The sequence below is a fragment of the Eubalaena glacialis genome, chromosome 16 (assembly GCF_028564815.1).
Source record: "Eubalaena glacialis isolate mEubGla1 chromosome 16, mEubGla1.1.hap2.+ XY, whole genome shotgun sequence".
NCBI classification, from domain to species: Eukaryota; Metazoa; Chordata; class Mammalia; order Artiodactyla; family Balaenidae; genus Eubalaena; species Eubalaena glacialis.
The window spans coordinates 38,197,430-38,215,064 of record NC_083731.1 but is presented as its reverse complement, the minus strand read 5'-3'; the positions used below and the strand labels follow the sequence as shown (position 1 = coordinate 38,215,064).

Genomic DNA, 17,635 nt, shown 5'->3' with positions numbered 1-17,635 from the left:
ATTTTAAATCATCAAGATCATTGATCATTAATCATTAAGTAAACCATATAACACTGGACAATCTGGTTATCTTTTTTATGCTTCAGTTTTCTCACCTATAAAATGGGAAAATAATAGCACTTACCTGATGAAGACAGATTTAACATCTCCCTTCAACTTGACCAAATTTTAGATAGGTTTCTTCCTGACTATAGGCCCCTGACCTCCCTTGTATTAGAGCATTTACTTTAGGAAATGTGCAATTGTCAATTCTTTCTCTGTCCTTCTGAGATGTAGATTTTCTCTTGGTAGTTTTCTCTTGCTAATTTTACAATCTAGAAATATCTTTCTCAGGGATCTGGGAGCCACACCTTTGAAATGTAATCATCAAGAAAAATAATGCCCCTCTGCTCCTAGTCTCTATAGGATGATGGGAGCCAATCTTCAATAAGTGCCAATTAGCAAACACATATCCTAGTCATACTGACCAGTCTCCTCCTTGATGTTCTCCAGTACTTTTCCGCTATCTCACCCAAGTGCTTAAAAACTCACCTGTCTTTTGTTTCAGCAGAGTTAAGTTCAATTTCTCTCCCTTACTGCAGAGGTCTTGAATAAAGTCTTCCTTGTTTGACGTCTCCTGTACAATTTTATTTGATACATTTAGAGCATTTTTATAAACATTAAGTGTGTTAATCTACGTAAAATGTTTAAAACAGTGTCTGACGTGGTACTATATAAGATTTACCTATATTTACGATCATGCAAAATGTAATGTTAACCTTAATTTTTAGCTGACTTAGTCATCATTCTTCCTCTAAGCATATGTGACACTATGTTAAATTAAATTTCATATTGTTCCCTGAACACAACCAGCTCATTTACACTTTTTGTTTTTACACATTTTTTTTTGTTTGTTTAACAGTTGCCTGGCTGTTCTTCTATCCTTACTGCAAGGCTCAAATCTGTTAGCACCAGCCATAGGAAGCCTTACTTTTCTTGAGGAAGAATTCATTATATGCTACTTCTTTGCTCAGTCAAGTCCCCCTCCCTCACTGGGCTGTAATTCCCTTGTAGGTAGGTAGAGTATTGTATTAGTAGATTGTTTGACACATTAAAGGATTTGTTGTATTAATGAGTGTGCATTACTTGCAAATTACTATGTTATTAAATATAGAGTCATGGTTTGTTTCAGTGAGCATTGATTTTTTTTGTAAGTATTAAGATCTTTAGAAATCAAAATATTTATTCACATAATTTTAAACTAAAGTCAAAGGTAATAAATCTTCCGTGGTAATGATCTGAGTGCAAGTGATGCTGGCTTTCTTCACATTCCCGTCCTTGGTTCAGTTGTTCTTGAACAAGTCGATGCAGCTCTGTAGGAGGGGGAGACATTGTTCCTGGCATGCTTTATTTCCAGCTCAGACATTTCAATCAGATTCTTCCTAAATGCTGTCACTCTCTTTCGTTTGAAAGTGATTAGCTCTCCTTTTGCAGATTCAGAAAGCTGTTCAAATTTTTGGCAGCATTCCTGCTGGTGTGCCTCAGCTAGCCTGACATCTTTGCTTTTTAACCGGGCCTTATCCAATGCCTTGTTTGAATTCTCATAGTCAATGAGGGCTTTGGTGCGTCTGTATAAGAGATCCTTAGCAGCCTCTATGCAGTGTTTTACTTGTTTCTCTCATTCTCCTAAGCATCAACTTTTTTTTTTTTTTTTTTGTATTTTATTCTTTACTTGAATGGCTCTTTTTAATGCTGTTTCCAATCTAAAATTGGAAAAAACCTAAAACAGCTCTAGCAATATTACTGCATTAGGCTCTAAAAATTCTAATGCTGTGGAGCTATTTGAAGGACACCATTTCTCTCTTGTGGCTAACATTTTTGAAAGATTTAGAAAAAAAAATTCACAAAAGTGCATTGCCTCAGGTGGTTTCTTTCTGTAAAAATTCCTGTGGACATTGAAATTATTAGCTTTGTTCCTATTAGCTTTACTGTAAAGTATTTGGCAGAAACACAGGGAGGTAGATAAAGAGTAGAGTTTGGAACCCATTTTGTGAAAACACCTGCTAAGAGAGGTATTCTCAAATCCCTTGACTATATTTACTTGTAAATTTGCTAGGATTTTTAAGTTTTAGGTGGAAAGATCTCTCTTCAATGACTATATATATATATATATATATATATATCTACAAAATAGGATTTCCAATTGATCAGAAAGTAGGAAACAGTTGCCAGGTAGGAAATAGTTAATGCAGCAAAGATCTCGAGTAGGAGGAGCTATAGCATCAAATTCTAAAGACAGCTGACTACATACTGTCTGTGGAAAGCAGGAAGATCATGTTTCAGAGTTTCAATTTCTAGCACCTATAAAATGAGTTATAAAGTGACACATTTAGGGTCATCCAAAAAGGAAAAACAGAGTTATGTGTTTGAAAGCATTTGGAATAACATGTGGCATAAAATAGACATAAACTAACTCTCCAATATTTTTTGGGAAAAAAGTCTATCCTTGCTTCTCCCTATTTCCTTATTTCCAATTCGCCTTTCAACTACTTGCAATATATTTCCTCCTTTTAAGCTAATTTTCAAATAACACTATAATAACCATGTAATTTGTAGCAATAGAAATTCCTTGGTTTTCACCTTATATTACTTTTTTACTACTAATGTCATTTTTGTCTTATATGAAGTTTCCATATAGAGTTGGGTCTTGGTATTCTGCTCAATAGTCTAGTTTTGTGCATATAGCAATCTATTTTATTTACATTGGAAAATAACTTTTGCTCTATTATGTGGCAAGTCCTCATAATGCACTGTTCTTCATCAAAAAATGTATTGTTGACTCCTGAACATCTATATTTCTGACAAATTTTAGTATTAATTGCCAATTTTTCACTAAAATTAAAAAAATAAATACAGTTGGGTTTTTGTTGGAATTGTCCTTCCTATATTGAATAATTTGGGAGGATTAATATCCCTATGCTATTAAGTATCTTTACCCAATATTTTATACATCCTTTTATTTCATTAAATTTTTAAGTGCCTTTCAATAAACCTTTACAGCTTAATTCTCAATAGTCTACACAGTTGTCTTCTATTTATTCCTCAATATTTTATATTTCTATTTCTTTGGCAATAGATATATTGCTTAACATTATATTTCCTGTTTCTTGTGGTGATATATAAAAGTGAACATAATTTTTATAGATTGATTTCATGATCCAGCAGCTTTGTCAAACTCTTTTGGAAATGTTCATGATTTGTTCGTAAATTCCTTTGAAGATAGAAAATATTATCTATGGACAAGTTATTTGAATAGGAACAATGATTGTTCCTTTCTTTCCAACCATTATACCTTTTATTCTATTCATTTTATTCCTAAAAGAGAAATATGTATGTCTGTATATGTATAAAATACTATATAACATCTTTTTTTAAAAACATTATTTTCCCATAAAGGCTATTACAGAGTATTGAGTAGAGTTCCCTGTGCTATACAGCAGGTTCTTATTAGTTATTTATTTTATATATAGTAATGTGTTTATGCCAGTCCCAATCTCCCAGTTTATCCCTCCCACCATAAAATACTATATAACAACTTGTTTGAAACACATATGACTCTCTAAAACAAAAAGTATAACATTGTCTTGTAGGGTTTTTGGTATGTAGTTGTCTTACATATAATGTCAAACAAAAAAGAATAATGGTAGGTGGGAGCATACATGGACCTAAGTGATTGCAAAGTGTCTGAAGTTTATGAGAAAAGGCAAAAAATGAAACTAAATTAATTGTGAAAATGAAATACCTTATATATTGTAACTGCTAGAGAAATGACTAAAGTACATAGTGAAAAAGCAAATAAATAAAATGAAATTCTAAAAGCAAATTTCAAATAATACCAAAAAAGGAATGAAAGGGTAAACAGAGGAACAAAATCAAATGGGGAGAGGGTGAAAAGGAAAACAAATAAAAAGGTGATAGACAAATTTAATAATCACTAAATTTATTAAATGAAAATGGAGTTTCCAATCAAAAGGCAGAATGGCTATAAAATAAGACTCAACTATATGTTATCTACCAAAGACAACCCTTTGAAAATAGACCAAGAGGTTTAAATTAAATGAATGGTAATGCCGTGAAAACAGTAATTTAGAAGACTAAATCTGATAAATGCAGGATACAATTTTGTCCAGTACATGTGGTATGATCACTAGTAATGACCATATGTAGTACCAAAAAAAAACTTAATAAATTTAAAAGCATATAATCTATACGCACCTAAAAATTCATGAATCAATGAAGAAATACAAATTGAAACTTCTGACAGCTAATTTTATGTGACAAATTGACTGGGCCAAGAGTTGTCCAGAGAGTTGATCAAACATTTTTCTGAATGTTTCTGTGAGAGTGTTTTGGATGATTTTAATATTTAACTTAGTAGACCGAGTAAAGCAGATTGTCCTCTTTAAAGTGGGTAGACCCCATCTAATCAATTGAAGACCTGAATAAAACAAAATGCTGACCCTCCTCCAAGTGAAAGAATTCCTCCTGCCTGACAGCCTTCAAACTGGGATATTGACTTTTTCCTGCCTTCATTTCTTCCTGGGACTTGAGCCTTCAGACTGGAACTATACCATTAGGTCTCCTGGATCTCAAACATTTGGAATTACTGGAACTACACTATCAGCTCTCTTAAGTCTTCAGCTTGGCAACTCACCCTTTAGATCTTGAGAATTTTCAACTTCATAATTATGTGAGCCAATTTCTTATAATTATGTGTATATTCACAAACACACACACACACATCCCACATATATGCATATACATCACAGATACCTTCTATTTGTTCTGTTTCTCTGGAGAATGCTGATTAATAAAAAACTAAAATATATTTCAAACTGAGTAAAAATGAAAATATATCTAAAATGTGAGCAGAGGATAAATCAGTAAAAAGTGAAAACCTTATAGGACTAAATTTATATTAAAAATAAAAAGTCCAAAATCACTTACATAAAGTTCTAATTTCAAAGCTAGCAACAACAACAACAAGAAAATCACAAACTAAAATGAAGAATGAAATTAATAAAGACAAGAACAAAAACCAAAAGAAAAATTGACAAAAATTAAAATTAACAAAGCCAAAACCTGGATCTTTGAATAGATGATAAACAAAGAACAAAAGAAGGGAAATAAAAAAAATAATAATAATAAGCAAACTATTAAACTCTAGCCATATTGATTAAAGGAGAAAGAACACATATGAGGTATATCAATGAAAAAATATTTTTTATTACAGAATCTATAGACATAAAAATAATAATAAAGACATATGCATAACACTATGCCAATGTATTTATATTTAATTATATTTTTAACATAAGCATAAAATAAGATTTAATAAAAGTATCTGAAAAATCTAAAGATTACTTTCAATGATTACTAAATATAAATTCTGAGTGATAAAAGAATATTGGTTTATATTTTATTGACAGTATTTTTAGCTTTATCTTAAAAGCTAGTGGAAATTATAATTAACAGACTCTTAGGGTCAGTAAAGTATTATCTACATTTGTAGGCTTAGGGTTATTATAACTTTCTGGTGAATCATTATCATTCATCACATCATGATCTTAAACTTATTTATATTTTGTGCATTAAAGCTAACTTATCTAAATTAATATAGAATATTATTTTTTGCTTTTATTTACTAATATGTTATATTCAATCTTTCTTTTTCTTAGATTTATGTGTCTTGTAAACACAGATGGATTTTTAATTCAACTTTTTAAAAAATCTCTTTCAGAAAAATAGATAAGCCACAGACTCGGAGAAAATATTTGTAAAAGACTTATCTGATGAAGAACTATTATCCAAAATACACAAAGAACTCTTAAGACACAACAATAAGAAGCAAACAACTCAATTAAAAATGGGCAAACACCTCACCAAAGAAGATATACAAACAGCAAATAAGCATAGAAAAAGGTTCTCAGCATCATTTGTCATTGGGAATTGAAAATTAAAACTATAATCAGATTCCAGTACACACCTATCAGAATGACAAAACCCCAAAACACTGACAACACAAAATATTGGTGAGGATATGGAGCAATAGGAACACTCATCCACTGCTGGTGGAAACAGAAATTGGTACGTCCACTTTGAAAGACAGTTTGGCAGTTTCTTACAAAATTAAGCATACTCTTCTATACAATCCAGCAATCACAATTGTATTAGGGTTTTCCAGAGAAACAGAACCAATAGAAAATATATATATATATATATATGTATGTATATATGTGTGCGTGTGTATAAATTTATTATAGGGACTGGCACATGTGATCATGGAGACTGAGAGTCCAACAATCTACCATCTGGAAGCTGGAGAACCAGGAAAGCCAGTGGTAAATTCAAAGTCTGAATGCTTGAGAACTAGGGGAGCCAACGGTGTAAGTCCCAGCACCTCCAGGCCAGAGAACCAGTAGCTCCAATGTCCAAAAGTAGTAAAAGATGGATGACCTAGTTCAAGAAGAAAAGGAATTTGTCCGTCCTTCACCTTTTCATTCCATTCACTGCTCAGTGGGAATAAAATGCTAATTCTTTCCAGAAGCCACCTCACAGACACACCCAGAAATAATGTTTTAACAGCTATTTGAGCATTCTTTAGCCCAGTCAATAAAATGGTCAATAAAATCAACCATCACAATGCTCTTTGAAAACCTGTGCACACAATAACCTATACAGGAATGTTTATAGCAGCTTTATTCTTAATTGTCAAAATTTGGAGGCAATCAAGTTGTCCTCAAACAGGTTAATGGACAAATAAACTGTGGTACATTCAGACACTGAAATATTATTTCAACACTGAAAAGAAATGAGCTATCAAGCCATGAAAAGACATAGAAGAACCTTAAAAGCATATTGCTAAGGGAAAGAAGCCAATCTGAAAAGGCTATATACTGTTTGAATCTAATTATGTGGCATTCCGGAAAAGCAAAACTATGGAGATAAAAGATCAGTGACCGTCAGGGGTTAAGGGGTAGGGAGGGATGAATACGTGGACCACAGATTTTAGAGCAGTGAAACTATTCTGTATGATATTTTAATGGTGGATACAAGTCATTATATATTACCCAAAACTCATAGAACATACAACATCAAGAGTGAACTCTAAAGTATGAACTTTGTGTGATGATGTGTCAATGTGCTTTAATTAATTATAACAAATGTACCACTCTGTTGCAAGATATTCATAGTGGGGAGCTATGTATGTTAATGTGGAGAGAGAGAGACAGAGAGAGGGAGAAATGTTTTTATGTAAGTATTTAGGATTATAATCCTATATTGAACTTAAATAAAATCACTCAGTAACAGTAGCTTAAACAAGATCAAAGTATAGATCTCAGTCAAGAGGTCTTCTGGAGGCATGTAGTCCAGGGCTGATATGACAGCTCTATCCTATAAAGTAGGCAAGGACCCTGGCTCTTTCCCCTTCACTACTCCATAATTTTTAGGTTATGGCCTTTGTTTTTATGAGTTGAGATGACAGCATTCATTTTCCAAGTAGTAGGATAGAGGAGTGAAGAAGAAGCAAAGGGTCCTCAAGGATATTCTCTTCCAGAAATATCTCTATAAGCTATCTTATCACATTCACTTGAATTTCATGGCTACATCTAACTGGCAATGAGGCTAGGAAAAAATATAATATTGATTCTGGCAGGAAAGATTCTATTCATATAGATGAAAGATGAACATGTATTGGGGTATCACTCTCAATTTCTCCCACAGTCTACGTGTATTCATATTTTCCATGCTTCTTAAATGCCGACATAAAGGTGAAGGCATATTTAGTTATGTGATTTACACTCTGGATAAAGGAAATATAAGCCAAGTGTTTGCAATGAATATAATTACTCCTTGTTATTAAGAGGATCTATCTCTAGCAAGCTAACTAGCTATTAATCCATCCATAATGTCTTTCAGCTAACCACATTCAAAGATTGGCATTTTATTATTATAACTAAGCTATTTTTAAATGGAAGAGAGGAAACTGATCATATAACAAAACCTTGGTGCAATTTGGTTTCCTAAGTAATCGGTATTCAAATTCGTTCAAGAACAACACCTACTATAGAATGTAGTGATTATGAGCAAAAGTCTAGAATCAAATAGAACTGATTTCACATCCCAGGTCAAATATTTACAATTTGGAAACTGAGTAAAATAATTAATCTAAGTATTTTTTACCATAAATATTATAATTTCTAGAAATAGATTAATATAAATTAGAGATGCTATGAAGATATAGGGTTATCAGTTAGAATAAACATTTCCAAATAAGTGAAGCCACATTTGCAAAAAAAGTTTAAACCAAAAGAACTGTATTATATATTAGTTAATTCATAGGAACTTTAGCACGACAAGAGAATTAGGGCTATAGACTATAAACACAAATAAAATTTAAAACAATAGGCTTAATTCTCTATGTTGAAAATAATACAAGAGACTTCTCCCCCTCCCTTTTTCTTAGAGAATTTACCTTAGAGACATGTAATTATAAAGTACTTTCTCCTCCTTTGAAACGGACATAAATTCTTTTGAAACTAGATGGTCATTTAATCAGCTTTATTATGGCAGGTATACCATTTTAGGCACTCAGGAACCATCTAATTGAAAAGTAAGCATTAAGGAAGATAGTACCCCTATCTCCCAGTTTCTGTGGGAGAATAAAAACTTAATTTCAGTGGGTGCCTTGCTTTGGGTTGCAAAAATACTCTCGTGGTAAAGATATGGGAAATTTGTTTTTCCTCTGGATGAAGTCAAGTAGCTAAAACCGAGAGCACCTCAATTCAGGTGTATCGAAGATGAACTATGTGTGACAAATGGTGCCCTCAAGTCCTCTGACTTGAGGACTGGTCATTGTTTATCATGAGAATAAATAAGTAATGAGTTGTATCTGCTTGGGTATATAAAAGTGTGAGATTTCTTTCTGTCTTTACAGCTTAGTGGATTGCCTGTGATGTTGCCTCGCATTCTGGTTTAATGCTTATTCAATCATAAAATGTCTTCTTTCTCTGCTACCTTTGTGGAGAGGTTTTCTGGCATGGGAAAAGATTTTCTTTTTAATTCTCTTTCCCCAACAATTTAAAAACATAATTTCATCAAATACACATGAACTGCTTAAAAATATTTGGCTGGCTAAGTGAGGGAGCAAGGATTTTCAGCTTGTACCACTAAGTGGGCTACAAACTCTGACATTACTGCCTCTGAAAGAAGAATGCCTCCCCAATATGCTTTACCACCCTTACAAGAAGGAAACTGTTGAACATCTTTTTATGTGACTATTTTACACATAAGCCTTGAACAGGTGCATCTGATTGGTAAAATTTCGGTCATATTTCTGAATTCTAGCCTCAAGGAAACCTGGAAGAATGTGTTTTCGTTTCCTAACCTGAGGAGGCAGAACAAAGAAAAAAATGTGGCAAATTAAAAGTGCTGGTTTTCCTAAAAACATAAACAATGACCATAAATGTTCACTAATTGGCTCTAAAATGAAGACATCTGCCATTCTTTTGCATTTAAATTTCCAAGTAATAATAACAACAAAAATAAATACAAAAAATAAACCAGGCTAAAATATATATCTACGAATTAAATTAAAAATGTAATGCCATCTTTGGATTCCTTTCTCCATTCTTACTAGCAGAAAAATAAAAACAAGTGAAACAACCTTGCGGCCCAGGTGTTGGGGTAGTATAGCCACCCCATCAGCCCTAGACTACTTACCTTGGACTGTTACGTGCGAGAGAAATAAGCTTTTTCTTTATTGAAAGGCCATTGTAGATCAGGTTCTTTTGATTACAACAGCATAGTCCATACTAATGGTTGTTTGGTGTTGCTGTAAGCCAAATCCTAAAATGCAGAGCATTCAGTGTTAGACAGCATGTGGCAGGGAAGCAGCTGTCACAGGCTGAACAGACAGCAAATAAAAGTGGAAACTTTGCAAGTTAGAATTATGCTCAGAAAGGATCTTTGAGTATTAAACTTTCAGATGATTGATTGAAAGCAAATAATAACCAGAGCTTAATGAATTTTGAGGAAATTGCATTGCCAAAGAAATTACAAACATGGTAACAGAAGCTTGGGACTGTTTAATACTTAAAGTAACCTCAGTACCCTTGACCTACAGTAGCAGGAGTGGGCTGTTAAAGGCTATAAATCCCCAGGAAAGCATACTTCCTAACATCTTCTTTAGATATTATCTTAAAGGACATTAGATAAGGAAGACCTAAAGAAAGAGCAAATTCAAAGACTATAAATCAGGGGTCCCCAATCCCCGGGCCACAGACCAGTACCGGTCCATGGCCTGTTAGGAACTGGGCCACACAGCAGAAGATGAGCAGCGGGCAAGTGAGCAAAGCTTCATCTGCCGCTGCCCATCACTCCCCATTGCTCACATTACCGCCTGAACCATCCCTTCCCATCCGTGGAAAAATTGGCTTCCACGAAACCGATCCCTGGTGCCAAAAAGGTTGGGGACCTCTGCTATAAGTGAGAAGATGCACATAGGAGTTATTATAAAGGAGCCTCAGGGGCAGCCAAATGGGTCACCATGGAACAACTTCACCAACAGTCAATTCCTTCCTGAGAACTACTTACAGGAGGGCATTGCCCTGGGGCCTGGGGCTTCAGAAGCCTCATGTTTCTCAAAATACATACACCAAAAAAGTACCAAAGAATGCATGGATACCCGTAAGACTCAGGGTGCTGCACTAAGTAAGCCATACCTCCACCCGAACACTTTGTTTTTTGGTGTATGGTACTGTTACTAGAGGACATTGCTTCTGAGAGAAGGGAGAAAGTGGAGAGTAGAAGTACGGAAGTTAAAGAAAACACACATTAAGGTTATTTCCATATCTTTTCAGATAGTAAGAATTCAACAGCCTTCCATACAACCTATAATTTCTGGATAGTGCCTGATTTTCAACTTCTTGCTTCTTTTTGTATCCCACTACATGTTCCTGGAATTGCTTGCAAATTATGGCAGTATTTCCAACAGGTTCACAAGGTAGCTATGGTACACTTTGCAATATTAAACAATTCATATTATTTTAATTTAAATATAGGTATAAGCATTATACCTATAAAGTGTAATACTATTTTTTTTTTATTTTGAAACTTTACAGATAATAAAAACCTAGAGTGTATAACTTTGTGTTAGAATGAGGAGACATGGTCTCAAAGGTGCTGATAGCAGTGACATTGTTTGGAATAAATCAAAGAATAAATATTATATTTTCTGGATCTGCCCCAAATAGAATATCTTGCTGATGTTTTTATCACTTCTTCCATTAAAGTCATTTAAGAACAAATTCTGAGAAAGTCAACTAAATGTTATTAAAATGATTAGATTTAATTTAGATTATTTGAAATTTTATATGAGCTACAAGAGAAGGAGTTACCAAAATAACAAAGCATTCTTATATAAAGAGGAAATTGTGACCATTGACAGATATAAAAATTAATTTTGAATATGGTTGTTACAGTTATTTAATATGAACCGTTGATTATTATGAATATTACTAGAAAAAGCTTATAAAAATAGGTCTATGGTTAGCTATTCTACTTCAAAATACTCTTTAAAAATTTAGAAATATGATTTATGTAAACTGAAAGAAAGTAGATATGAAATATGCAACAAAAGTGACATCTCAAGAAAATATAAGAAACTTAGAATAAGGAAATAAAAAATGTATAAATGGAAAAATTCATCAACAAGGAAACTCCAAATAAAATTTTATGAAGAATATTTGTAAGGCCACTATAGTTTGCCATGGAGTCTTAACTGAAGAGAGTATTAAACCAATTAAGCAATGTATTACTGTTCTCATTTTTATAATAATATACCAGTAGTGAACATCTTGAAACAGAAAGAATATAGGAAATATTGTTTGGCTCTAAATGTTCATTTAAGAATGATTTAAAGAATCAGGATATAACAAATAGTAATTGATATGATAGAGTCAGAATATTGTTATAAAATTTCCTGCAATTAGGGGACAACATATAAAATTCATGGTTGATTTCTGAATCTAAATATTGTACTACCATGTTTATTAATAATTCCAGTTGCTACTGACTCAGCAGAGGGATTTTTTCCAAACTGCACTGAAGCAAAAACTACAAACTATAATAATTCAAGAATAGTAGTCTAACAAACCATACTATCAACAGAATACAATTTATGATATTTGGTAGTTCGTACAAATGTGGATGGCTGATTAGCAGAACACTGAAATATGCAATAATATTTACATTTTGTAGTCTTTAAAATGTTTAGCTGACTTTAAATCTTACAAAGTCTATAGATTTATGTTTAAATTTTTGTTGTTGTAAGGAAGGTTTGTTTTTTCAAGTTAGGACCACATAACATACTGGAACAGTTGGCATTATATATATAAACTTAAAGAACTTAGATATATTGTACATGGTCTTCTTTTTGTACTTTTGGCCCAGATCCCACAAATTTTAAGGGTATGCTTATGCCATTTCAGGTAGTATTCAAAATTGCTGACCAGAAACATTTTTCAATTTCTGTGCATGCCTGACTGCTGTGTTTTCTATTTTTCCAGTTTTTGAATGAGATCATTTATTGTGACTATCCTGTCTGTATTCTTTTTTGAATACTGAGTTTGAAAAAAAGCAAGACAATTTATTAGCTTATAGTTTGCTGGATTTTCAAGGAGCCACATCCATATGCCAGGGGGAAGACTAGGCTTCATGCAGATATCCCAGACTTCCAATTGGACGCAGTACCTGGATGAGACTTGGATTATCCTTAGGGAAGGAACTAGTGTGCTCAAGATCTAGGAGACATGGAATATGGTAGAAACTTGTAACAGCCTTCCAGTATCCATATTTCATTTCTTCCTTTTAGAGTAGAATCCCTGATCTTTTCTTAGGTCCATAAGTGCCCAGCTAGAGCCTCATTCTGTTGGACCACTGGCTACATTATGAGCAGGGGTTAGTGAATGAACATGGCAGCCTTCTTACAGACTATTGTCTGTATTCCAGACACTCACTTCCTCCCTTCCCTCCTATAGATAGGTACTTGGGTAATTTGCTGAGATATGGTGATGTCTGGAGAAACTGCAAAATCCTTGTGATAAGCATGACAGAGCTGCCCTACCAGCTTCCCTCTGCATCAAGGGTAGAGAAACTGCAACCTACAGACTGCTTTGTAAACAAAGTTGTATTGGAACACAGCAATGCTCACTCATTTATCTATTGTCTACTGCTACTTTTAAGTTACAACAGCAGAGTTGAGTAGCAATAACAGAGACCATATGGCCTTTACAGCAAACTTTGCTGCATTATGCATTACATTATTAAATAAAAAGAAATACATTTATACAAACGATTATGTACTGAGTACCTTTGTCTAACAGATTAGCATCTAACCAAATTAATACAATCACTATAACTGAAAAAAGTTCCTTAACTGAGAGTATCTAAGGGACAAGGCCCCCCATCCCTCAAAAGCAAAGAAATGAAAGATAATTAAATTCAAGTTTTAAACTACTCCATGAAGGCTAGAAGCCTGGATGCCATGAAAGCTATTGAGTGATAGGTGTCAATCATTGCCAGAGCATGACACGTTTTAAAAGCTGTTGTAATGCTGGATAGTAGCACTGTGAGAAACTTTTCTCATGGAATTTCTTTACCCAATTAAAAGAAAGTGAAAGTCTATTGAATTCAAGCTTTGAAATACTACAAGAATGGAATATTGTCTAATGTGGAAGCTAAATCAAAGCAGAAAAATTAAAGACAATGTTAGCAACAACGTATATTAGTAAACAGTATTAGAGTTCTTAGAAATATGTTACACTTTTATTTTTTAAAATGAATAAGATGAACTATTTATAGAAATGGAACATACTATAGAGTAGGACTTCAGTGACTTTCTGCTTGTGGTTTAGGTGAGTTGTATGACAGAAACGGTATCTATCACTAATAGTTTTGTTATGCACAAAATTATAGTTTCTATTATGTGACTTAGGTGAATCAAAAGCCTTACAAAATGCTTAATTATACAGTTTCCAATGCAACTAGAACTATTTCTGTAAAATAAATATACTCATGTTGATTGAGTCATAAATGCTAACACCCATTGATTTCAGAAAGATTTAAATTCTTTTATGAAACAATTGTTTCTAGAAATCTATAAATGTTTATGCTTCTTTCAATGCCTGTATACTTCAGAAAGAAATTATCTTGAAGGTTTTCAAGTTTATTTTCTTTCTCAAAATTAAACAGACCAGCAGTGCACTGGTTGTAGCTGTGGTAGTGGCAGCAGAGCCCACAGTGGAAGCTGGAGCAGGTGGGGTGGGAGATTTAGATGACACAAGAGGGTGGGGAGTGAGTCTATGCAAGAGCAGAGCCATGAGAGTATCTCTGTCCTGCTTGTGACGCTCATCCAGATGAGCTTCTCAGCACTGGAGACTGACCAGACCCAAAGAATTTAATTCCAAGGAAGAAGACCATAATTCAAAGGAACTGACCTTTGATTCAGTTCTAAGGAGGAAAGTAGGAAAATAATGTGTTTTAGTCTCTTCAAGCTGTTATTACAAATTACCACAGACTAGGAGAATTTTTAAACAACAGAAATTTGTTTCTCCCAGTTCTGGAGGCTGGAACTCTGAAATCAGGGTACCAGCATGGTCAGGGGAGGGTCTTCTTCTGGATCATAGACTTCTCGCTGTGTCCTCACCTGACCAAAGGGGCAAGAGAGCTCTATGGAGTCTCTTATATTACAGCACTAATCCCATTCATAAGGGCTCCACCCTCATGACCTAATCACCACCCTAAAGCCCCACCTCTTAATACCATCACATAGAGCATCAGGATTTCAACTTATGAATTTTGGGGGAACACAAACTTTCAGACCATAGCAGAGTACAAATTCAAAGTACCTGTTTCAGATGCAGTGCCTGAGAGGAAAAGGGTATCACCCATGAGCCCTGCAAATACAATTCGAAAGATACACATGGACAGCAGTGTTTCTCAGCAGTCATAATGGCAAAAGAGGATGTGCTTCCCAGAACTGAAGACCTACAAGATGCCTGCACTGCTTGCTTCCTTGCAAATAGATGGTATCATTCCAAAACACAAAGAATTCCCTCAGAACAATCCTGCAAACAAGCAGCCAATTGGAATCCTAAGGGCATTAGTTACATATACTTTACACAATTATATTTTTAAAGAGATTCAGAGACACTGGCCTAAATTTAATCAAATAAAGCAGACAGTCATAGAAGTTTCTGTTTTCTAGAAAACAAAATCCGGGGCTTCCCTGGTGGTGCAGTGGTTAAGAATCTGCCTGCCAATGCAGGGAACATGGGTTTGAGCCCTGGCCTGGGAGGATCCCACATGCCACAGAGCAACTAAGCCTGTGCACCACAACTACTGAGCCAGTGCTCTATAGCCCATGAGCCACAACTACTGAGCCCATGTGCCACAACTACTGAAGCCTGCACACCTAGAGCCCATGCTCCACAACAAGAGAAGTCACCACAATGAGACACCCACGCACCACAATGAAGAGTAGCCCCCACTTACCACAACTAGAGAAAGCCCATGCAACAACGAAAACCCAATGCAGCCAAAAGTAAATAAATAAAATAAATAAAAAACAAAGAATAAATAAATAAATACATAAATAAATAAAAGAAAACAAAATCCGTCTAGACTAATGTAGACAACAGCCATTCAAAAGCTTCTGAATGTTCTAGTAGAGATGTTGTATCTTCTCTTCCTCAGAAAATGCCTTTGGATTTAGATTTAATTCATATTTTAATAAATAACAAGTTTGAATATCACATCTGACAAATATAGTACAGCTCAAGTTAAATGGTCATTTGAATCTCACCAGTGAAAAATCTACTGTAGATCTCTCACTGTTCCTACAGCTGCTGCCATCCCCACCCTTCCATCTCTACCTCCCCCCAACCTGCCCATCACAAATCTTACTCCACTTGTAAATTGTCACTCCAATTCTCCCAGCTCTACAGATGGCCAGGAGACACAAAACCTACCTGTTTCAATCAAAACAGTGTCATCTATGAGAAACAGCAAGACACACTTGTAGGACTTCTCTGGAAACGTATTCCTTGGTTAGGTTCAACTAAAGTGTCCAATGGCTTTAGAAGGAAATCATTCAATTTCTCACATAAATTCTAAAATGACATCTAAAAAAAAAGAAAAAAAGAATCAATTAAAAAACATGATTTTGAGATTATTAAGGAAAAGGAGGAAGACATTAAAAAAGGAGAGGGAACAAGACAAGGTTACCCACTCTCACCACTATTATTCAATATAGCTTTGGAAGTTTTAGCCACAGCAATCAGAGAAGGAAAAGAAATAAAAGGAATCCAAATTGGAAAAGAAGAAGTAAAGCTGTCACTGTTTGCAGATGACATGATACTATACATAGAGAATCCTAAAGACTCTACCACAAAAGTACTAGAGCTAATCAGTGAATTTGGTAAAGTAACAGGATACAAAATTAATGCACCTAAATCTCTTGTATTCCTATAAACTAATGATGAAAAATCTGAAAGAGCAATTAAGGAAACCCTCCCATTTACCATTGCAACAAAAACAATAAAATACCTAGGAATAAACCTACTTAAGGAGACAAAAGACCTGTATGCAGAAAACTATAAGACACTGATGGAAGAAATTAAAGATGATACAAACAGATGGAGAGATATACCATGTTCTTGGATTGGAAGAATCAACGTTGTGAAAATGACTATACTACCCAAAGCAATCTACAAATTCAGTGCAATCCCTATCAAACTACCAATGGCACTTTTCACAGAACGAGAACAAAAAATTTCACAATTTGTATGGAAACACAAAAGACCCCAAATAGCCAAAGCAATCTTGAGAAAGAAAAATGCAGCTGGAGGAATCAGGCTCCCTGAATTCAGACTATACCACAAAGCTACAGTTTTCAAGACAATATATTACTGGCACAAAAAGAGAAATATAGATCAATGGAACAGGATAGAAAGCCCAGAGATAAACCCAGACACATATGGTCACCTTATTTTTGATAAAGGAGGCAAGAATATACAATGGAGAAAAGACAGCCTCTTCAATAAGTGGTGCTTGGAAAACTGGACAGGTACATGTAAAAGAATGAAATTAGAATACTCCCTAACACCATACACAAAAAAAAACTCAAAATGGATTAAAGACCTAAATGTAAGGCCAAACTCTTAGAGGAAAACATAGGCAGAACACTCTATGACATAAATCACGGCAAGATCCTCTTTGACCCACCTTCTAGAGAAATGGAAATAAAAACAAAAATAAACAAGTGGGACTAATGAAACTTCAAAGCTTTTGCACAGCAAAGGAAACCTTAAAAAAGACGAAAAGACAACCCTCAGAATGGGAGAAAATATTTGCAAATGAAGCAACTAACAAAGGATTAATCTCCAAAATTTACAAGCAGCTCATGCAGCTCAATATCAAAAGAACAAACAACTCAATCCAAAAATGAGCAGGAGACCTAAATAGACATTTCTCCAAAGAAGATATACAGATTGCCAACAAACACATGAAAGGATGCTCAACATCACTAATCATT

At 34.3% G+C, this 17,635-nt stretch overlaps 1 pseudogene; it reads left to right on the top strand.

Moving 5' to 3' along the window:
- The first annotated feature begins 15,854 nt into the window (after positions 1-15,854).
- LOC133076670 (RNA polymerase II elongation factor ELL2-like) lies at positions 15,855-16,302 on the top strand (annotated as a pseudogene).
- The last annotated feature ends 1,333 nt before the right edge of the window (positions 16,303-17,635 follow it).